The sequence below is a fragment of the Chinchilla lanigera genome, unplaced genomic scaffold (assembly GCF_000276665.1).
Source record: "Chinchilla lanigera isolate Chin_1 unplaced genomic scaffold, ChiLan1.0 scaffold00104, whole genome shotgun sequence".
Classification (NCBI taxonomy): domain Eukaryota; kingdom Metazoa; phylum Chordata; class Mammalia; order Rodentia; family Chinchillidae; genus Chinchilla; species Chinchilla lanigera.
Genome location: NW_004955505.1, coordinates 2711665 through 2735476, shown reverse-complemented (window position 1 = coordinate 2735476; position 23812 = coordinate 2711665).

The window sequence follows — 23812 nt, the reverse complement described above, 5'->3', positions numbered from 1 at the left end:
AAGTATTTTGTCTCAGCATCAAGAGAAAAGTAACCAAGACAGTATCTATCATGCATTTTTTTTTTTTTTTGGTGGTACCAGGGATTGAACTCAAGATCTTATGCTTGCCAGGCAGGCTCTTATGCCACTAAAATGAAAATTATCATTGAGGTATTTACCCCATTATTCACTGATAACACAAGACAATGTGTTTTTATGTCCATTGATAACATTTGAGACTGCCATCTAATCGGAGATTAGATTGCCATCTAATCATTTTTGCTGGGTAGAAACTTCTCAGTTTGGCTTAATCCCATTTGTCAACTTTTGCTTTTGAGATCTTGCCTGTGAAATCCATGACCCCAATATCCTGAAATGTTTCCCTCATGTTTTCTGCTAGTGGTTTCCGAGTTGCAGGTCTTAATTCTTCAATCCACTTTGAGTTGATTCTTGTAACTGATGAGAGATAAGAATCTAGCTTTATTCTTCTGCATGTGGTTATCTGATTTCCCAAACATTTGTTTATTAAGAAGACTGCCCTTTCTCCAATGTGTTTTCTTCATATCTTTATCAAAAATCAGTTAGCTGGATATGCAGGGGTTTACTCCTAACAATCCACGTCTAGGTTGGTCCCAAACGCATTGTTGATGTGTTGTTCAGAAGGAACCGGGGGATACCTAAGAAGAGTAGTCTGTCCCTTCATTCCTCTTGCCGGGCCTCCGGTAGGTCTAGATGCCTCATCCATCATTACTGGTCTGTTGTCAGAGTCACATAGATGGGCCATCCCCAGGCTCTTTCATCAACTCTTGATAGGGCACGAGAGACTCCATTTTCTGTTTTTAACTCCATGTTAAGAGAAGTCAGTTAAAGTTCACTTAAGCTGTAGTTCACCACAGTTACTTTGGTTAGTCATCAACTCAGAGCAGAGTCACAAAATGGGAACAGAACAAAAGGGACATATTGGGAAGTGGGTTGAAAGTTAAACTGCAATGGTCATCTGGAATCCGGCTGTCTGACCTTCTGGGAGAAGTAAACTTTGTGATAATTGTGTGACATTCTTGTAAGATTCTCCAAAAATGAGGTAATGGTTGCTATAGAAACCTAAAATGTACTTCAACTGAAGGTGAGAGCCAGGTCGGCATGGACATTTTCCCTGGCTCCTGGTTAGAGACTGTCTGTCAGCTGGCTCAAATAAAGCTTGTTCATTCATGCATTTTCGGTTTTCTTGTGAGCGCCTTTCTTGATGAAGTCACTTACCGTACCACTCTGAGGCCACTAATGACTCTGAGCTGCATCCTAACCTATGCCAGTAGCCTGCCAAGAGCAGCAGGCAATAGGCACCCCCAAGGCTGATGCTAAACTGGGTTGCCCCTGGATCTCACAGCTGCACAGTCTCAGAGAGAGAATGGATGTGCCCAAGCCTACTCCAAGGCTGGTACTTAAGAGGCCACAACTCTCTATCTCACATGCATAGAGATCTCTGCCTGATGTCTGGGCCAATCTCTCTATTGTGGGCCTTACAATGGGCTCTAAGACAAAGCCTTGCTTTTTAGGGCCAGTCAACCACCTGGCCCTAAGCAGTTCCAGTGTCTGAACAGGTTTTGGCCTGGCAGGAGAGGGGGTGGGACTTTGCTTGGCCCAGAGTTTCACTGTTCAGGGCTGGTGATGGTTTGAAGTCTGAGTCCTGGTTGTAATTCTCATTATCTCCCTCCTGGAAGCAGGAGACATGTCTTTCCATGCTGGACTGCTTGTGGTTGTGGGAGGGGTGATGTGGGTGACCTTTCCTTTTTGCCTTTTGTGGTGGATTGACAACTGGTGGTCAACTTGTAACCCCCAGCTGAACTGAACCAGTGTGGTGCTGGGTGTGGGAGGCCCACCTGGGGATTGTGGCCAGCAGCATAAGAGGCAGAACCAGAGAAGAAGAGGACAGGATTTGGGAGCTGAAAGCTGTTGGGAGCTGTAAGGTGCTGTTAGTTCTCTTGGTGGAGCTTGTTATACTGACTTTCCTGATGAACTCAGCTGTTCTCAAGGTCCAAGGACCTCAGGACCTTGCTGTTGTTGAGAATGGCTTTGGTTCACTTTGGCAGAGCTCTGGTCCTCACTTTGAGCATCGCTTCCTGGCTCCAGAGGGGAAGATGGTGCACAGTTCTCTCCTGGAGAAGCTTGTCCCATTGGCTTTCCTGATAGGAACTCAGCTTTCCTCATCATCGGAGGACCTCAGGACCTCACTGCTGCTGAGGATGGCTGTGGTACTTTTCGGGGGAGCTGTAGTTCTTACTTTGAGCTTCCTGGCTCCAGTTCAGATCCCTCAGCCTGCTAGCATAGATTTTTCATCCCATCAGCACAGCTTTTTAGCTTCCACCACTGACCTTTGGTTCTTCTCAGTGCAGATCTGTGAATCAGGCCTGCATGAGACATTGTCATGGGCTCTAGGTTTCTAGCTGGACTCATAGGAGGCCTTGTTATGGGCTCTCCCTCTTCAGCTGAACTCATGCAGGTTATTACTGAAGGGTCCAGGCCCTCAGCTGGACTCTTTGGTCTTTAGTATGTGGACAGATTTCCTGCACTCTCTTTTGTACATGATTCTTTGGGTGAGTATTTAAAATAACCTCATAAAACATGTGTCCTGTATTATATTGTTCCCTTTGTAAAACCCCAAACTAGAACACCTTCTTCAGTTCATCTTTTCATTTAGTCATACTAAATGCAGACATGATAGTTTCTTACCTGATATTCTTAGTTCTTGTGAAGGTAGTTTGGTGCATGAGTAGCTGTTCTGCTTGGTGTCTAAGGGAGGGCTAGGTGGTGGATCTCACTCAGCTGCCATCTTGTTCTGCCCCCAGTTATATATTTCATAAACAACAGTGCGTCCCATAAAATCATGCTTTCAGTCTTTATGCAATCATAAAATATGTATAGAGAAAAACTTGTAGTACAGGTTTCATTATATTAAAATGTAAATTTGACAAAAAAATTTTTATGTCTTTTATTGACAAGCTGAACACTATGACTGCAAAATTTTTCATTTATGATAGAACAGAATTTAGTATTGATTTACTTGTTTGTTTCAATCTAATGATCCATTCATTGCTCAGGTACTGGAAATAACTATTCTGTAATGTTAGGTTCTCTTCAATCAAATGAGAACCTTTGTATTATGTTATTTTCTCATACCCTGAATAAATCTTGATCTACATTTAGGTTTTACAGAAGTTGGCAATTATTTGCTTTGTGGCCTTGCACAGAAATTTAATTGCCTTGAGCTTTCATTTCCTCACTTATGAAGTGAGGATAATATTTGCTTTGCAGTGTGATTATATGTATTAAATAATATTATATTGAAAATCCTAGTGCTCAGGGATACAATAATACTCATAGAAACATTTTAGCCCACCAAGTTCTACATTTTATCTGCTTAAACGTTTTAATTGTTTTTATAAAATAAATACCAGTTTGAAAAACATAATGGCAAATGAGTGTAGTCTACTTTTTTGTCTGAGTAGCACAGTTCTATGTTTGAGAGGAATAATTTGGTGCAGCCTTTCAATGAAATTATTAGGCACAACATGTTCCTCAAGAGAAACAAAACTCAAGTGAGAAGCCATCACGTAAGAACATTTCAAATGCAGGTCAGGTTACAAAATTTGCTTTCAGCTGCCTCTCACTTATTGTTTTCATTACCGTTGGTGTTTGACACACCTTTCTCCCTTTTTTGAACTATTACATTAAGAAAAGTGTTATGGTGTAGATCTAGAGCGCTCCCAGGAACTCTCCTGTGGTCAGAGGTGGGGCTTTTGGAAGGTGGCTGGCTCACGGGGATGCTGTACTCCTGAGTGGACTTGTCCACTGATGGGCTCAGTGGCTGAGTGTACCCTTGGGAGATGGGGTCTGGTTAGAGGAGATGAGTCATGGAGGCATTACTTCCAAGTGTCTGTTTCCCTCTTCATCTTCTGCCTCCTCTCTCTCAGCTGATCACCATGATGTGAGGCGCTTCCTGTCTGGCAGACTCTACCACCATGCAGTTGTGCCTTGGGACTGGCTAGCTATGAACTGAAACATTGAAACCATAAGCCTAAAATAAAGCTCTCCATCTTAAAGGTGAGCGTTGTGGGCATTATGTCTTAGTGGTGAGAAAGTGACTAAGGCAGCATGTTTCTTCAGAGACTTTTCATGGAAGTGGACAGAAAGGAATTGAAGTTAACTGTAAGCAGGGAGAGAGGGCTACACCAGAGGTTGATGAGTGGGTTAAACATTGAACCAACTTCAGTATTAGGGTGCAGATCAGAAGAGAGCTGTCGTTGGTTAACAAAACAAAACAAGATATTTCAAGATTGCTTTGCTTTCATCTCTTTTTAGTTTACCAGTGATATATTCTTTATTAAAATTTTCCCTGAATTTGTGGCAAAATCAATCTTTTCTTCCTTTTCTTTTTCTTTCTGATTTTGGGGATTGAACATTCTTTTTTGTTCTTAGTGCATTCTGAAGTTGGTAATGATTACATTTATCATGGGGAGTTGGTACATGTACATAACATATCTTAATTATCTTTTTGAACTCCTACCTCTCTTATGGTTTGTGTCTGGATGTCCCCTCAAAGCCTCCTGTAGTTATGGGGTGGGATTCTAGGGTTTATGATTGATCCATGGTCCAATGCTGGGATTATGGATGTGAGTGCTACATCTGCCCTGAGGCGGGTAGTTTGCATACAATATAAGGAGGGAAAGAGCCTTGCTCTCTGCCACTCATCCGTTTTTGCTCTTGTTGCTTTTGCTGTTTTCCACTGTCATGAATGTTTGCTCTGTGCCATGTGCCACCCTTCTTTGGAACCAGTCAAGTATGGACTGAAACCTTCACAAACTGTGAGCTAAATAAACCTTTCCTTCCTTAATTTTAGGCATCAGGTATTTTGTCCCAGCAATGAGAGAAAAGTAATCGAGACAACCCCTTTCCATCCCTCCCTGCACCCACCAACTCCTACTTCCCTTTCTTTTAAAATGTCTTCATGGATTCTTCTGATATTGGTGTGATCTGCTTACCTATTACACAAACAGAAATAATAATATAAAAGATATACTATAGCTCTATGTATGAGTCACTGTTCAAAGTGTTTTCTTCATAGACCTCATTTAATTTTCAAACAATTCTTGTCAGTAAGAATTTTATTATCATTTCCATTTTACAGATGAATGAGCCATGTCACTTCAAAGTTACTTGCCCAACTCAGAGTATACCTTATGGAACCTGGGTTTTATTGGAGGTTTCTAGACTCCAGAAACCTGCCTCTTAATCATTACCCCATTCTCTGCCTCCAAGCAGCTGATAGATGGCTGCAGAGAGGACAGGGGGTGCCACAGACTTCAACCATGGGAAGTGCATTGACCTCTTTGTAAATAAAGTATTGGGCTATCTAGATAGACAGAATGGCAACTCAAACACTGGAAGAATAAAATTTATTTTCTTTCTTAGAGTAGACAAGGCCTGGGTCAGATAAGGAGTTCGGATCCATATGACTTCGAATAAACTCCTTAATCTTTGTCCCACTCATTTATTTTTCTGAATTATAGGCCCATTGGGGTTGTTTGGGGATATCAAATATGAAGTAGTTTTGAAAAGTATAATTTATGTACAAATTGGGACAGTGATTTAAGATTTTAAAAAGTCCAACCAATGAGTTGCTCTTGTAGCTCAGATCCAGTTTATTGATTTCCTTGTTTAAAAAAGGTAGAAAATAAAGACACTAAAGCAGTGTCATCAGAGGTATACACAGACATTTCTAGGCACTTTATACCTTTCGTATAATAGTTTATCTTCTTTTAGCAGGAATGCTATTATAATGTATGGGGGGTTACACATTAGAAATTGGCTGTGCTTAGTATCTCTACTTCTTCATCCTTAAATCGTTCTTAGACCTATTAGCATCTGAATTGCCTTTCCACCAGGAGCTACTGTTTTCACCACAGCAACCAGTGTTGTCTGACTTGTTGGAATCTATGCGTATATTTTAGAAACTATTCACCCATTGGGAGCTGAGTAAAAGCTCCCTTGCTGTGGTGTATATAGATCTCTAATATGGGCTTCCATCTCTTTTGGTCATTATTATGTCTGATTCTCACTAAATTTTGAGCTCTTTGAGTGCAGGAGTTATTATTACCCCCTTGCCTTAGTAATTCCAGGACACGGTGCACATTTGTTAACTATGGATAAGCCCATAGTGCGTGACAGAGGTAAATCACAATATCTGCTTCTCATTTAGAATCCATTTATCTGGATCACTGAATAGTCCAGGAAAGCATGGGTGGCTTGCTATAGCAGGTTCTTTGTGGGATCAGGCTGAGGTGTACAGAACTAAAGCCAAGGAGAAATGCAGATAGTTCAGTACAGAATCAGTTTAAGTCTACTGGATCCTATGTCAAGCTAAAATTATGCCCAACCAAGAAACTGACTGCCTAATCCCACGTCTGTCACTGTTTCTCTTTGTATTGATTTATGAGTGCAGCTTACAGAAAGCTGTTGCTAGGGGACCCATTTTCTCAGGTTTCTGTTGAAGATATATTCTCAAAAAGCCATGCAATTTGCAAAGAAAGAAAAAACACAAACAAACAAACAAACTGCATGAAGTCTTGTTCCCAAAACACACAGCAGATCATAAAAAATAAGGAAGTTCAGTTCAGTTGTGTGTTACTCTCAATGGAGGCCATGGGAAGGGGGCTGAATCTAGCTTGCTTTTTAGAGTCAGGATAGTATGAGAAGCATCCTTGAAATTTCTGTGATTTTCTAAATTACTCAGCCAGGCAAACAGATAGGTATTGGGGTCCAGTTAAATAGATATTGAAGTCCTATCTAAACAGGAAGGAGATGTTAAATAAAACTTCTCCTAAAGGCATTTTCAACCTGCTAGAAGAGAATGACCACTAGTTTTGTAGGTCAACATCAACAAAATAACAACTATTTCATTTATTTTAGTAACAACTAATGCTACTATTACAGTGTGCTTTACATTGTGATAGAGATCGCTGAGAATACAGGGTATAAAATAGTTTGAAAGAAGGGGTGGTCTCTAAGAAAAGCATTTTAGAGATATCTAAGCTGAGACTGCAGCAGTGAACATGAATCAGATAGAAAAAGAATGGAGGAGGGGAGAGGAGAATTCCAGCCTGAGGCAGAAGAAGCAATTCAAGCAGTGAAATGAGAGACAAGAGAACACACATAGGCCGCAGTCTGCCACTTGACACTGTTGTGTGGAGTGTGTGGCAGAGAGGGAGAAAAGGTGAACCTAGAAAGGCTGAGCAATTGTCACACTGTTTTAGTTCATTTTCTGTTGCTAAGAATACTATTGCATTAATATTATCCCTTAGTTATTGCAGACTGGTTTGGCTTACAATCTCCCAAACGAGTATACAGAGTATACAGTGAAGGCTTAAATACATGAGACAAAAGGAATGATTTCAGGGCTCCAGAAGGATCAAACACTCTCTCACAGAATTCAAAATTCTCTGGGTTAAGACCAAGAACTTCTCTGGGTGGTCTGTATTTATTAGATTTTCAAACAAGGTGGAGGATACATAAGAAAATGCGGGCATTTAAACAGGACTTTGGGAACTATTTTCTCAAATAGTAAATTATGTCAATCAGGAGAACTATCTTATCTTTAGGTTGGTATTTATTGTGGGAGTGTGGAGCCTGCAGCTGCAGTCTCCTTGTAGTTAATTGGGGTTGGAACCAAACATCCTCAGCTGTGGCCTTATCTTGTCCTTTGTGGCATCCCAACTTCACAGGCCAACACAGGCCTCAGAGGGGACCAGTGACTCATAGTGGTTCACTTACTGTGAGGCCGCTGCCCATCTCCAGACAAGGGCCTAAGCCTTGGGCAAACTCACACGTAAACATGAAAAACCAATTGGTTAATATTAAATCCTGCTCAGAGTTGCTTCATAGCGGTCTCCATCAAAATACAACACCATGGACTGGGTAAGTGATAGAGATAGGAAGTTTATTTTGGCTCGTGGTTTTGTTCCCAAGCCAAGAGGCCTCATCTGGTGCAGCCTTCCTTCTAGAGTCCCAGGGTGGTGAAGGGCGTCACAGGGTGAGAGACGAAGTACAAAAGAGCCCTAGCCAGCTCAGCTCTTCTAGCAGACTTACTCCAGAGGTAACCGGTGACCCATAAGTCCATTAGTTGCATGAACTCATCAATTCATTCATAAAGGCAGAACCCTAAGCACCTCTTAAAAATCTTGCTTGGCCCAACATTTCATAATGGGGATTGAAGTTCAGTCTGGGCTTAGAGAAAACAAATAGTAATCACATCCTAGCACAAGCCATGGGGAAATGTGTATTCTGTGGTGTGTATTGCTGTCACATTGAACACTCCAATCGTCATTTTGGTTGTTTGAGCTGTGACCTGCATTTTCCTTCTTTAATATACTGAATCATTCCATATATATTTATATGGTGAGAGAGAGAGAGACAGACAGACAGACAGAGAAGAACCATTACTGTCTATAATCTCTTTTTCCCAGAAGTGGAAACTAGACCCAGGGGCACACTGAACCACCCTTATTAATTAATTAATTAATTAAAAATGTTAAGAAAGAGTTCTATTAAGCTGCTCAGGCTGGTCTTGAATGTGTGATGCTGGAATTACAGGTGTGCATAATCTTGGCTATTTTCTGTATTCTTGACTTCAATTATTTCTGCCATTTCATGTATTCTGGGGTTCTTCCAGAAAAAAAAATAGCTAAGAGGAAAGTATTGGCTATTTCTAGTAATAAAAGAGTAGCATCATGTATGTATTTACACACACACTAGAACTTATACTAGAAATATACATGTGTGCCTACACACAGACATATAAATGTAGTAATGGGAATCTGAAAGGAAAAATTTAGGGATTTAATGTAAAAATAACAGTTAAAAAATCCGGAAGCATTGTAATTATATTAAATTAAATTTGTGTTATATTAAATACCAATTCAGAAAGGAGTATTTTCCTCCTCCTACAACACCCTATGATTCTCATTTTGCTGTTGACTGAGCAACACTCATCACTGTGCCCGGCATGTCCCATACCTGCACGGTGTTTTCTTTATGTTGCAAGCTCAGAACACACTGTGTGAATGTCTGGGAGAGGCAGCTTCCTCTTCTTTTGCTTTCCTTAGGCAGTGTTAGTTTCTACTCTAAATCACCGCACCCTTTGCTGATTGCATGGTCTAGCATTACATCTTTTTTATCTTTATGTTTATTTATTTTAAAAAATAAAAGAATGAAAACATATTAACAAACACACATACATTTACAAAATAACACAAGAGCAATATAAGCAGTACTGAAATTTAGACAAGGTGACAGGAAATTAACAATGGCTGTTGTATTACATATTGATTTCTTCAAGATGGTTACACCTGTAATCCCAGCAGTCAGGAGGCTGAGGCAGGAGTGTTGCAAGTTTGAGACCATCCTGGGCTACAAAGTGAGCTCAAGGCCAGCCTCAATTGAAGAGAGAGACCCAGTCTCAAAAAGACAAAAAAGAAAAGAAAAGGAAAAGAAAAAAAGAAAAGGGTGGCATTACATCTTTCCTTCCTATTTAGATGATTGTGTACCTCACACAGGAGCCAAGCCAAAGTGGAAATTACTTAGGTATTTATTCTTATGGATTTACTCTTAAGGCTAATATAATTACAACAGCAGAAATTTTGTTTTAAACCCCTTTGAAATAAAAAGGAGGAGCCTGACAAAATGTCATGGGAAAGCAATCTAACTGTGCACAGCTTTCCAGGCGGAAGAGCTTTCTGTCCTCTCTAGAGTTCATCTCACTGTTGGCAGCAGCCAGCCTGACAGCTACATCTCGGCCGTGTGTTATTCTGGGAGGTGACATTCCTGGTACGCAGGTGTGTGGCACCTACTGCAGAGGTTTTCAGATCAAGTTCAGAATATAGCATAGAAACAAAGGTGCTTTTCACATGTAACCAAATACACTGTTGTTACCTTTCAGGTAATTTGCATTTGCTCATCTTGTAAATGGAACGAACTCTTATACCTTCCCGGGCCTGGAGAGTTTCCTCCAGCACAGTGAGCCTCTCTAAATACCTGCGGCATGAAACAGCAAGCACGAGGCAAATATACGTCCCGGGGATCTCGCTGTAGAAAGTCAGAGAAGAAGCTGGTCTTGTACGATACAGGGGAAAGATTACTTGGCGGTTAATATTTTAAGGTGGACATTCTACAGCATTTGTTAAAAGTGCCCCCCCCCCCGCCCCAACCCCTGGCCATTTTGAATTTTTTTTTCAGTATTAAGCACTGATTGCTAGGGTTATGGAAATATAGTCTGAAATCATCCTTTTCAAAGCTTGAATGTGGTACTTGTAGTTTGAAATGCTGTGAATTGTCTGCAATCAGTGGTAACAGTCCTTACACATCAAGTGTCTATTCCAGACCAGAGTAGAACCAGAACAAGAAGGGAGAGAGGAGATTAGCCAACAACTCAACAGCAGTGTGAAGAAAGGAGAGAATTTGGGTAAGGTTGGTTATACGTGTTTCCCCTAATTATGTCTGATGAAGAATTTCCGACTGCTAAGTAATGAGGATTTGAAAACCAGTGGTAGAATCTCATTACATATGCACAAGGTTTATCGTACATACGTTTATGCAGGATACAGAAATATATACTGTTCTCACTTCATAGTGTAGTTTTCATTATTGTCAATCAACCTGTTTATTGTCTTTGTAGATGTTTATAAAAATACACAAAACAAATCTGAGCATTTAGAGAAGTGGTTCCCAGATAATGATTTCAAGCTTGTGCCTAGAATAAGCATATGGAATGTTTGATGTCTTTTCTACTGCAGGGCCTTAACAATGATGTTTTCTGTTCAGATATGCCTAGTTCCCACAGGGAGGTCACAGGTTTGCTCCAGATCCATTAACATTTCTTTTGTCTTCTTTTGATATCAGAATTTGCCAGATGACAGGCTAGGGAGAGTGGTGTAGATGGGATAATGCTACAATTAGAAGTTACTATTTTTATTAGTCACTCTGCTAAGCCCGTTACATGTGTTACATTAATTATCTCATTTAGTTCTTCTAAGAACATTGTGATGGTATTAGTAATAACAGCAAGGTGTCACAGTCTGTGGTACATGTCAATCATTGGTGTCACTTTCTGTATGTATGTTAGCTGACTCCTGGGAGTACCCCTAAAGAGAGCTATTCTTTCCCGCATTTTGTGGATGGGAAACTGAAGCATAGAGGTGTTAACTGCTCATTGAAGGAGATGGATGTAATAAACAGCAGAGTTAAGATTTAAATCCAGGCCATCTGGTTTGTAGTCCCAACTTCCAGTTGTCAGTATTTCTCTCGTCTTTAAGGTAATTCTAGCTTGAGAATTACCTTGTTTTGTTATTTCCTAAATCTTTTCCACCTGATATCTACAGATAACAAGATGAACCAATCTATTTACATTTAAGGTCCACCAGGAAATCTATGTTTTAGAAAAAAAATGCCTCAGAGGGTTAATCAAATGACTGTAAGATTTTTGGCTGAAATATAAAATTAGAATGGTTTGAAGGCTTACCCACAAATTGCCACATTAGCTGAAAGTAAGTACAAGTTTTATTTTGAGCTAGAGTATTGCAAACAGTTCAAACATTTGATTTCTGAGGCATAATAGAATGAGTTAGTTCTGAATGGATTATCTTCTTAGCACAAATGCAACAATTTTCAAAACAATTTACGTTTGCTGGTTTTCCTTCCTGTATCGGCTTCTTTGCACCTGCAATAGAAGAGACAGTTACGACCTTCACAATGCATTTTGGGGAATCATTCCAGCAATGACAAGTTCTTCTCTTTTTTGTTTTATTTTTATTGTGAGACAGTCTTCCTAAGTCATCCAGGCTGGTCTTGAACTCGTAATCCTCCTGCCTCATGTTTCACCTCCTGAGTAGCTGGAGTTCAAAAATACATTTTTTTTTTTTTTTTTTTTCTGTTCTTATTTTTTTTTTTTTTTTTTTTTTTGTGGTACTGGCGATTGAACCCAGGGCCTTTGCACTGGGTTATTTTGCTATTTTATTTTATTTTAGTCTTTTTGAGATAGGGTCTTGCTATGAAGTTCAGGCTGGCCTTGAATTCACTTTGTAGCCCAGGGTGGCCTGGAACTTACAGCAATCCTCCTGCTTCAGCCACCTGAGTGCTGGGATTATAGACGCGCACCACCATGTCTGGCCTTGCTTTTTTATCTGGAGACAGGGTCTTGCTAAGTCACTAATTTGCTCATGCTGGGTTCAGAGTTGGCCCTCTTGCGTCGGCCTCTTGTAGTGCTAGCATTCATCACCACAGCTGGCATGGAATATATTTTAAAGACCTTAGTTCTGTAAACAATTATCCCAGCAAGACTGGATAATGCACATTTCTTTCATGCACATTTGCTGCTTTTTCTCTTTCAGCTTCATCTTGATTATCAAGAATTCAACTCAAGGATGCCTATCCAAAGTGGGGTATGAACTTAGATCTTTTTAGCAGCATTATAACCTTACTGGATGAGAGAAGATGTCCTGATGAAAACAGCTAGAGAGGATTTGATATTTCCTCTCTGGGAACTCTCTTCTAGTAGATATTATATCTCTTATGCCTTTAATCTATTTAGATCTTTGCTCAAGGATCATCTGCACACAGTAGCTGCTCTGAACTGCCCCATCTCTCATAGTGTCCGCAGTGTTCACACTACATCTACTTACCTGGCTTCTTTCCACAGTAGGTCTTACCAGCAGCTGATTTTATACTTGTTTGTGGCTATCTGCACTTTGTATGTGACTTCAAAAGGGGTAGGAACTTGGTTCACTGTTTTATCCTTGCCTGCTATTCAGTGGGGGTACCGTAAGCATTTAATTTGATGAATGGGCACTCTAATGAGTATAAAAATTTAGTTCATTTTAGGTAGAAAAAGAAGTGAAAGATTCATATGGATTAAGCAAATTTTCACTTTTCCAATAGGTATAGAGTCTCAGCAGGGATAGTATTTTATGTAGACCCTTCTGAGAAGTTTGACTCCACAGTGACATATATACTTTCCACAGCATTGTAAGGACAAGACTTAGTCACAAGGAGGCACCTAGAAGCAAGCAGGATGGTGGAATGCAGGGTTGGTGTTGTAAACATGTATTCAGGCTGTGCAGTCACATCCTGGTAATGATATTACCCTGAGGAAGAAAGAGTATGTGTTTTCTCATGATCCTTGCTGTCACAGGTTGCCCCTCTGGCCACCAACTGTCTGGACGGGACATATTTTGCTACTTGTCAAACAAACCGAACTCTTCTTAAGAGAGGAGCTTCCTCATGCTCTGTCTTCCAGGACTTTTGACTTCAGCCATGTCTTCACTTGATGTGGGTCCCGGAAGTGAATCATCTGTGAAGTTGGGTGTTTGAGGATTAAACAACAACTAAAATCAGATAGAAACCAACACCCCTTCTGGCTCTTTTTAATCCACTTTCCCCAGAGCTACAGCTTCTACAGACAAATGATCCGCTTTGTACATTGTTGTTGATGGAAATTGCCAGTTTTTGGTCACACATCACCAGGGGCATTGCATTTTCAGTTGATGGGATGTATTTCTGTGTCTTGTCTTGTTTCCAGTGATGTTACTTGTCTTGTTCAAGCTTCTGTCATCAAGAGACTGTCAGGTATCTTTCTGTTTGGTCTTTTTAGTACAATAACTTTGGTACAAGAAGGACCATTGTGCTGATAAAGTTACAGTGAATTCTCTGTTCTCATCCTTTACAAAATGTCTCCTTCTACCAACATGGTGATGTCTTATTTCATGACTCCCTATCTTTGGGTTAGAGAACTTAATATCTACTTATAGTACAGTGAGGATACATATCTTATTTATCAACATAGATGTGAAAACATTCATACTTTTGTCCCCAAAACACCTACTTATTTTAATTTCTTTCATGCATCATCTTGACATGAGGGTAGAAGACAATTATTTAGTCCTCATGAATTTAGGATTTTCCTCCTTTCACCATGTGAAGAGGATTGTGCAGGTGGCTTGTCATGGCTGGTGGAGTGAGTGTGGTGCTGGGGCGTAGCACACGATTCTCACCGTCAGGAACCTATGAGGGTATCTCCTGAGATGCATGCCATGTTTTCTGACCCTTGGCCATCGAGGTATGTGGAGTTATCCTTAGCTTCCACCAGTCCAGACCCTTCAGGAATCTGTCAGCATCACTCCTCAGGCCATGGGAGTCTCTGCAGAACTGTGCAAGTTCCTGGTGACCCAGATGTGACTCTGCTGTCTTTGCTCCTAGTAATCTTCCCAGCAAGAGGAGAGGTGTCTCTGCACTGAGAGCTGTGAACTCTTACAGGTATGCTCTGTGGCTCAGGAAACTTCTTCTCCTCTAAAGGGCTCTCCTCTTTCCTAAGGATGTCCCCAGAGCTGTAAAAACATGTTGAGAACTCTCTTCCCCTAGTTTTTATGTTGCAAGGAGATATGCTTCTGGAGGAAAAATGCCGGGAGATCCTTGCTTGCTACTTTACTTGTACTGCTTCACTAGGACACTTAGATGGCTAGATATAGGTAAAACCCACAAGGAAGAAAAACAAGGGGAAAATAATGCAAGCTTCTTGTTCTATTTCCTGCTTTTCCCTGCCACTTTTCTTCGTTCTGTCTTCTCTCACTTTTCACGCAGAACTAATTCTTGCCGGTGGAAGTGAGGACATTCATTTTGATGGAAAACTTGTTGTCTGGCAAATCTGGCTTCAAGTTTTATGTCATATAAAATCATGAAATTGGTTATTTTGGGGTGCAGTTAAAGATATTTTTGATGTGATCTGTCTTTTAACTTTGTTCTTGCTTTGCTGGGTTGAGTATTGCTACACTGGAATAACAATTTCTCGATAGTTGTGACATCATTTAAAGTGATGACCATATTTGGCTTCCTAGACAGAGTTGTCAAAATATATTGACTCTTGTTCAGCTTGGCAAAAGTAGCAGTAACTACCTGATCTTTTAACAACAAGTCTTTCCCACTCGGCTTGTTAATAGTTATTTTAAAGATGGTGCTAAATATTTTAAGTGCCAAAACATAAAGTTTTAAAATATAAGTTTTAAAGTTTATTAGTACATGTTTGCTCTTCATGCAGTTTATGGTCATCTTGGGGAGAGGGTACATGTACATAGTACAGTTTGTTTCTTTTTTTTTAATCCCCTACCCTTTCTTCCCCATCTTTCTTCCTCCTGTGATACTATTTGTCTTAGCTCATGTTATAGCATTTAGTGTGTACATTAATTGGGGTAATTAGGTTCCTGTGCTTGGGACATCTTTACTCTTCTTATTTCCTCTTTCCCACCTCCTCATCCCTTGCCCTTGTTCCCTTGGGCCACTTCTCTATTGCAAGAGATCCACCCTCTTGTCTCTTTCTGTCCATCCTTTGTGATGTTCTTTGTACTTTGCCTCCCTCAGATGGGAGATGCCATATGGTATTTAAGCTTGTGTGTCTGGTTTATTTCACTCAACATTATATTTTCCAAGTGCATCCATTTTCCTACAAATGTCTCAAATATGTCATTCTTTATACCCTCATAGTATTCAATTATGTACAAATACCACATTTTCTTTATCCAGTTGTCTGTTGATGGATATACAGGTTGGTTCCAGGATTTAGCTATTATAGATTGTGTTACTATAACATTGGTTTGCATGTATCATTGTAGCACAATGACTTAAACTCTTTGAAGGAGATAACTAGTGGTGGAATAGCTGAGTCATACGGGGTTTCTAGTTTCAGTTCTTTGGGAAATCTACATACTGATTTTGTAATGGTTGCAATAGTTTACATTCCCACCAACACAGTAGGAGAGTTCCTTTTTAGTCCAATAATCATGCCAACATTTGCTATTCTTTGATTTCCCAATGATATCCATTTTTTCAGGAGTAAGATGGACTCTTAACATTATTTTAATTTGTTTTTCTCTAATGACCAGAGACGTTGAATATTTTTCATATATTTGTTGATTATTTGTATTTCTTCTTCTGTGAAGTATCTGTTCATTTTTCTTGCCCATTTCTTGACTGGGCATTTAAATTTAGGTGGTTTAATTTTTTCTGAGTTTTTGTATGTTCTAGATAGTTGTCTGATGAGTAGCTGACAAATTTTTTTCTCATTCTGTAGGTTCTCTCTTCACTCTGCAGATTGATTCTTTTTTTGTTTAGTCTGCTACAATCTCATTTGTTGATTCTTCCTGCTATTTCTTCTGTGAGTGAGGTTCTTTTAGAAAATCTTTTCCTACACCTTTGCCTTAAAGTGCTTTACTTATGTTATCTTCCAGAAGGTTTAATGTTTCTGTTTTAATGTTTAGATCTTTGGTTTATTTTGTTGTTAATTTAGTATATGGTGAGGGACAAGGGTCTAGTTCATTCTTCTGCCAACAGATAGCCAGTTTACCAACACCACCTGTGGAGGAAGCTATCTTTCCTCCAAAATATGGTTTTGATCCCTTTCTCAAAGATCAAAAATTGTGTAAGTCTGTGTGAGGTTACATAGTGCTCTATGTAAGTCTATTGTGAGGTTTCTGTATGATAAATTCTGTTCCACTAATATATGTATCTGTTTTTGTTCCATTACTATGCTTTTTTTTATTACTCTTGCTTTGTAGTATAGTTTGAAGTCAGGCATTGCTATGCCAATGCTTTGCTCTTATTGCTCAAAATTACTTTTGCTATTCTGGGTATCTTCTGGATCCATATTAATTTTAAGATTATTTTCTCTAGATGTGTAAAGTATGCTATTGGTATTTTGATTTGGACTACATTGAACCTGTATAATAGTTTTGGAAGCATGGCCGTTTTGACAATACTGGTTCTGCCTATCCAAGAACAGGAGCATCTTTCCATTTTCTGATGTCCTGTTCAATTTCCTTCTTAGTCCTGCACTTTACTTTATCGAGGTCTTTCACTTCCTGAGTGTGAGGAACCACTCAGCCTGCTTCAAAGCTCAAGGAGAACCTAAGGACACCTGAGGACCTAACCCCACTTGTCTAGTGCAGGCACACAATGGGATACAGTTATGTAACCATGACTTAGAACAGGTAAACATGCATCTGCTGCTTAGAGCACTATGTAAGAATGTGAATATGAGATAACAACCTGTATAAGAATTATACAATAAAGATGCAGGCTGTTCTTGCTCTTGTGCTCTGCTCTGCTCCATGGTGCCCACTGTTATTGCTGATGCCTTACACACATCTGTTCTTTAACCTGGGGACCTCACCCTGGGAAATCTCCCTTGGGCCCCCTGAGTGGGCCAACACTGAGTTAGGTTAATTATTTGATGTCATGGCTTGTGTCTAGATGTTCTCCCCAACCTCATATGGTCATAGGTGGGGCTTTTTTTAGAGGTGGCTGGATCGCGAGTGTGTGATGCTGGGATTAAGGGTTTTGATTACTAAATCAGTCCACTGATTGGTTTGGTGTAGTTCTTGGTGTGAGGGCTACCTATCCTAAGGGTGGGAGGCAAGTAGCCTAGATAGAATACAATAGGGACTGAAAGAGCCTGCTATTATTGCTTGCTTGCTTTGCAACCTTCTGCTGGCCATGAACTGTTTTTCCCCTGTGATGATCCTCTGCCATACCACCCTGCCTTGGAACCTGCTGATTATGGACTGAAACCTCTACAAACTGTGAGCTGAATAAACCTTTCCTCCTTAACTTTGGGTCTTGGGTATTTTGCCTCAGCAATGAGAAAAAGTGACTAAGACACTAGACATTTTATTTTTCTTGATGCTACTGTGAATGGTATTGCTTACATAATTTCTTTCTCAGAATATAAAGATTTAAAAATAGTCTCAATTTCTGTTTGGCAAATAAAATAACCAACAATCTTACTAAATGAAGGAGATTTTGGAATCCATGGCATACTTTTTTCTTTTAGACAAAACTAAACAGAAGCAAGAAAAATACCTTTGTAAGCATTGCAAATAAGTAGAGAAAAATTGCATGAAAACGATTTTTAAAAACACTTCTTTACATATAAGCAGTGAGCAGTCACTCTTTTTGTTTATGGTTTCCATGCCAGTTGTCAGTGACAATTTTAGCAATGTGAATAAATTATCTTATACATGGGCTAGGAAATAGTTTTCTGTTATATATTAGTGCTTTTTAAAATAACAGGTTCTGTGAAGTTACACAATATGTTATAAATACCATGCCCCAAATGGTAATGTTGATCCCTTTTTTCTAGGGTAAAAAGGCAGGGAAAATAACAAGGAAAAATGAGGGAATGTAAGCTTCTTACAAAAACTTGATGCGACCCTACAAAACCACTGGCCCGGGCTTCTGGGAAGGTAGGAATACTGCATTCTGTAGTCTTTTCCCTTGGTACTAGGTTATTAGTCAGATAAGAACTAGTGGAAATTTTGTATTTCCACTTACATGGCAGATTAATCACCTGAATTAATATTCCTGCTCTCAACTCTTGAAAATTATACATAAAATAGATCTGAAAATCATAAATGGTTTAATTTGCAAAGAAGTGAAATTGTGTACAAAATCCTCATGAAAGTAATAATCATTGTTTTGATTCCATTAAAGCTTTTACTATACTTTGTACTGTGAGTTTTGCTTTTTTTGGTCCTCACTAGCTACCTGAAATATGGGATAAAATTTGGGGTTCCACCAAGTTGGTGTGCTTCAAAGAAAAATTCCTCTCATATACCTGCAATTTCATAGACTGTACCCCTAGTGTTAGGACAAGTTAGAAATATTCCAAACACTTGTTGCCTTTATTGTAGCAGAGGAGCTGTACTGCTTTGAGCTTGTGGTGAGTAGAAGCACCACTCTGGGAAATGAAATGAAGAGCACTGAGCACTTAGCACTACAGTCCACGCTGTTTTCAGCCTCAGTTTATACCTTCTCTGTAGCCTAAAACTAATCCATTTGGAGGGATGAAATTTGAATTATTCTACATAGCACTTGATAGGAAAACCTAATAATAGAGCTCCCACATATCATTTTTAGGAAAATGGGTAATGGACGTTCTAAAGTAAGCAAGAGACATGGAGATATGAATGTAAAAGTGAACATATACTTATTTGGATTTCAGAGATAGATGAGAATATGAATAGTAAGAAGCAATATCTAAAAGCACAATTCATGGAAGAAGTAATTGATAAGCTGGATAATATTGAAATGAATAGTTTTGCTTTGGAAAAGACAGTATGAGTGAGAAAATGTGAATGGAATGAGAGAAAATACTTGGAAAAGACATAGTAAAGATGTATTGTCTAAACTATTCAAAATTCTTAAAACTAAACAATAAGAAATCAGACAACTGGGGGCTGGGGATTTAGCTCAGCGGCAAAGTACCTGCCTGGCAAGCACAAGGTCATGAATTTGATTCCTGGTACCAGAAGAAAAACAAAACAAAACAAAACAAAACAAAAAAAGAAATCAGACAACCTAGTTTAAAAATAGACAAAACACACAAGCAGACACTTCTTGAAGAGGATACGTGACTAGCAAATGAGCATACAAAAATGCTCAACATCATATTTCAAGGAAAATACACAAACAATGAGATGTCACTATAAACTGAGATGGCTTGGTTGGGATGAAAATCCAAAATATTAGAAATACCAAACACTGGCAAAGATGTGTAGCAACAGGAGCTCATTTATTGCTGGTGGGATTGCAGAATGGTAGAGCCACATCAGAAGACAGCTTGGCAGTTTCTTAAAACTGAACATAATCTTACATTAGAAATAGCAGTCTCCTTGGTAATTATCCTATTTGGCTTGAAAACCAAAGTCCATGAAAATCTACACAAAGATGTTTAAAGTTTCATAATTTCCAAAAACTGGAAACAAACAAGATGTCTTTCAGTTGTTGAATGCATACATTGTGGTACCTCTGGACAATGAAATGTTTTTCAGCACTAAAAAGAATTGAGCTATCAAATCATAAAAGGGCTTGTAAGAATCTTAAATATATATTACTAAAGGAAAGAAGGGAAAGAAGCCAATCTGAAAAGGCTATGAACATACCAAGATTGCAGTGTAGGACATTCTTGAAAATTGTGAGACAGTAAAAAGATCAGTAGAGGAAAAAGAAAACAGCCTGTAGCTAGACACAGGTGCAAGTCTCTCAGTCCTTCTTTTCAATCCTGGTCTTCCTTCCAGCCGTCACACCTCAGTAAAAGGAGTCACTGGTGAGGAGGTAATCCGCTATTTTTCACAACCCTTAGGCTGTAACTACTTGTTAGATCTTTCTTGCATATCTTGTCTTCCTGAGAAATCACCTTGAAGATACCACAATATATTATATGAGCCATTGATATTTTCCTACCAATCTGTCCATAATTCTGTAATGTTTGTATTGTTCCTATGCTATTTTGTAAGTGGATGTATGTTTATTACTATGTGTTTCCTACAAAACCATTGAGAATAGTTAATGAATATTCGATCGGTCTCTCATGTATAGCTCTATTTATTTTCTTTAGAAACCACTTTGAAGATACCAAAGTATAGTACAACAACCATTGATAATAACCTACCACTTTTGTCTGTAGTTCACTATTATTTGTCTATTTGTTTTCCTGAGAAACTACCTTGTAGATAATAATATGTAAAACAACAACCATTGATAATTTCCTACCACTTTGTCTGTAATTTGGTAAGCCCCCCTATTACTATGTTGTCCTTCTTTTACTCTTTAAAATAATAAAAAAAATCAGTAGTTGCCAGGAATTTGAGGTAGAGAAAGATGAATTGCCAGAATATACAGGATTTAAAAGTATAGGACTTGCTGTCTTGGTGGCTGCATATCATTATATGTTTGTCAAAACCCATAGAAGACACAGGCCCAAAAGTGAATTTTACTGTAGACCTCGGCTTGTAATACTGTTCTTTTGTATTTTAAAGAGAATAAAAAAACATCAAAATAACATCAACATAGTCAAAAACAAAACAATAAAAATGATACAGGGTTTCCAAATAAAATGATAGGAATTAACAGTGGTTGCTATATTACATATTGTTATATTCAAAGAAGTTGCTCAGATTTCCAGATGTAAGAATGCAAGGTTCATCAAACGATGAAGGAATCTGGATGACTAATTCTAGGACTGAGATGGGAAGTGTCTAGAAGAGACTGACGTATCTTATAGAGTCAGAAAAATAGGAAAGTACTCAAAAGGAGCAAAGCAAAATGCACAAGCAGGCTATATTAATGGGATGTATCATATTGGCAAAAGAGCCAAAAAAAAAAAACAAGCTTCAGGTGGCCAAAAATAAAACAATTTGAATAAAATAAAGTGATAATGAATTGTAATACAAGGTTCAAGGTAAATATTCTTGTATCCATGCTGGTATAACTAAATGATCAAGTAAAATGAATGGAGGGAAAATAGAAAAATCATCCATGGAAAAAATTCCAAATGTACATGATCACTGTACCCTGAGGAACAGCACATAGTTCTTATATTGTTAGTAGGTGATGAAATAGGTAACCTCTGTAGTCTTCATCCTAAACTTAAATCCTCAGTCTAATCATGAGAAAATGAAAGATGAATCCGAGTAGGGCAAGTCTACCAAATCCCAAAAGAGGGAGAGTCCATAGAAAATCACCACTCAGAGGTGTCAGGATCATCAAAAAGAAGGTATATTGGAGACACTGTCCCATTCCAGATGAGCCCAAAGGGCACAGGACTAAATATAATGTGGAACCCAAGGTTGGATCTAGAAACAGGAAAAGAACAGCAAAAGAAAAAGATGATGACTAAGAAAATAAAAAACTACGAATGTTGATTTCATGTATTAATGTTGTTTATTATTTGTGGCAAACGTAACATAATATCAAAAGATGCAAGCAACAGAGGAGACTGAGTGTGGAATCTACTTAAACTCCTCCCAACTTTTATACAAATTGAAATCTATTGTACAATAAAAGTTTATATAAAATGTAGTTTATATAAAATGTAGTTATATAAAATGTAACAATTCAGAATTTTTCCCAAATCATCAAAGACTTTTATTCCAAAGAAAAACTTTCTACCTAATGACCCTCCCCAGATGTGAAGATTTTAGGAAAAAGGCAACGAGAGAAGATTTATGATATACCTTGTACTATAATGTGGAGGTGACAGCAAAAGAAATAAATTAATAGACTGATGACATTCAAGAACAAAGCTGGAATAGTGTAGGCAAAATATCACTGAACCCAAACAAACTGTATTTAAATGCGTTATGACATCATGCCTAGGTAGGACTTAGTACAGAAATGTAACCTTAAACTATTAATTACTGTCATCACTGTAAGAGGTGACAGGAGAAAGGTGTGTTTTGCTCACCTCTGTATTCACACTGGCATTCCTGGGCACAGCACTGCAGGCTGATCTCGCTTGTCTTTCAGCCCATCCATCTGCCACACGATGATGTTTCAGCCAGCCATTGACTGCCCATCCAACAGTAGTCCCCCAAAGTTACAGCCGAGCCCCCAAATCCCTGTCACCTTGCGAGCACACAGCTGAGGAGGAGGAGGAGGATAGAGAACAGGAAATTGAGGGAGGTGACAAAGAGCGACCCCAAGAAAGTTCACAGTGAAAGGTTTAGCAGAAAGTTGGAAGATCTCCACACCCTCAATGTTTGAAAAAATGGACCCTGACCCAAAGACTTTTCGTTAACAGAGGTTTTCATGGGACACTATCTGCTGATCTGCAAATTTAAGGGAAAAAAGCAGAAAATTAAGCCAGGGTTCCAGAGGGGCATTGTCCTTGCAGGGGCGTAACAGCTCCATGCACGTTGGAGCCCAAAGACCTTCCAGGGGGCAGGCTGTGGCGAAGGAAGACAGAGCTATGCTCATGACCCTCTCCAGGCCTAGGGTAATGTTTTTTTTTTTTTTTAAGGTAGAAATCACCTTTCTTGTAATTGAGTTACTCAATTCATAGTTTCCTCACTTGGCTGCTACGCTGGTAATAATGAGGTCCTGACCTCTAAGAACATGACATCTGACCAACCCGGGTCAGAGCGAACACAAACCCCAAGCCCTTTGGGCTCATCTGGAATGGGATAGTGTCTCCAATATACCTTCTTTTTGATGATCCTGACACTTCTGAGTAGCGATTTTCTATGGACTCTCCCTTCATTGGGCTTTGATAGACTCGCCCTGCTCAGATTCATCTGTTGCTTTTCTCATGATCAGACTGAGGTTGTGAGTTTAGGGGTGAAGACTACAGAGGTTATCATTTTCACCACCTAATAACAATATAACAGTGCAATAGGACTTACTACTGTTGTTAACCTTGATCATCTGCCTGAGGTAGTCTGACAGGTTTCTCCGCTTTCCCCCCTTCCCATATTGTAGTCTTAAAAGAAAGTGACTGCACAGCCCACACTTCAGGAACCAAGAAGTATGTGCTACATCTATGTTCCTTGTTATTATTTTTTTCATATATTTGTTGGCCACTTGTACTTCTGGGTAGTGTCTGTTCATTTCACTTGCCTTTTTGTAATTAGGTCTTTCAATTTGGGTGGTCTAATTTTTTTGAGTTCTTTGTATATTCCAGATGTTTTTCCTTTGTCAAAGGAATGGTTGGCAAAACATTTTCCCATTCTGTAGGTTGTCTCTTCACTCTGTTGATTGTTTCCTTTGCTGTGCAGGAGCTTTTTACTTTGATGTGATCCCATTTACTGATTCTTGCTGTTATTTCCTGTGCAATTAGGGCTCTGTTTAGAAAACCCTTTCCTACACCCATGACTTCAAGTACTTTACCTATTTGATTCTCTAGTACTTTACTTATTTGTGTTTTAGTGCTGATCTCTTTGATTAATATTAATTTTAGTTTAACACA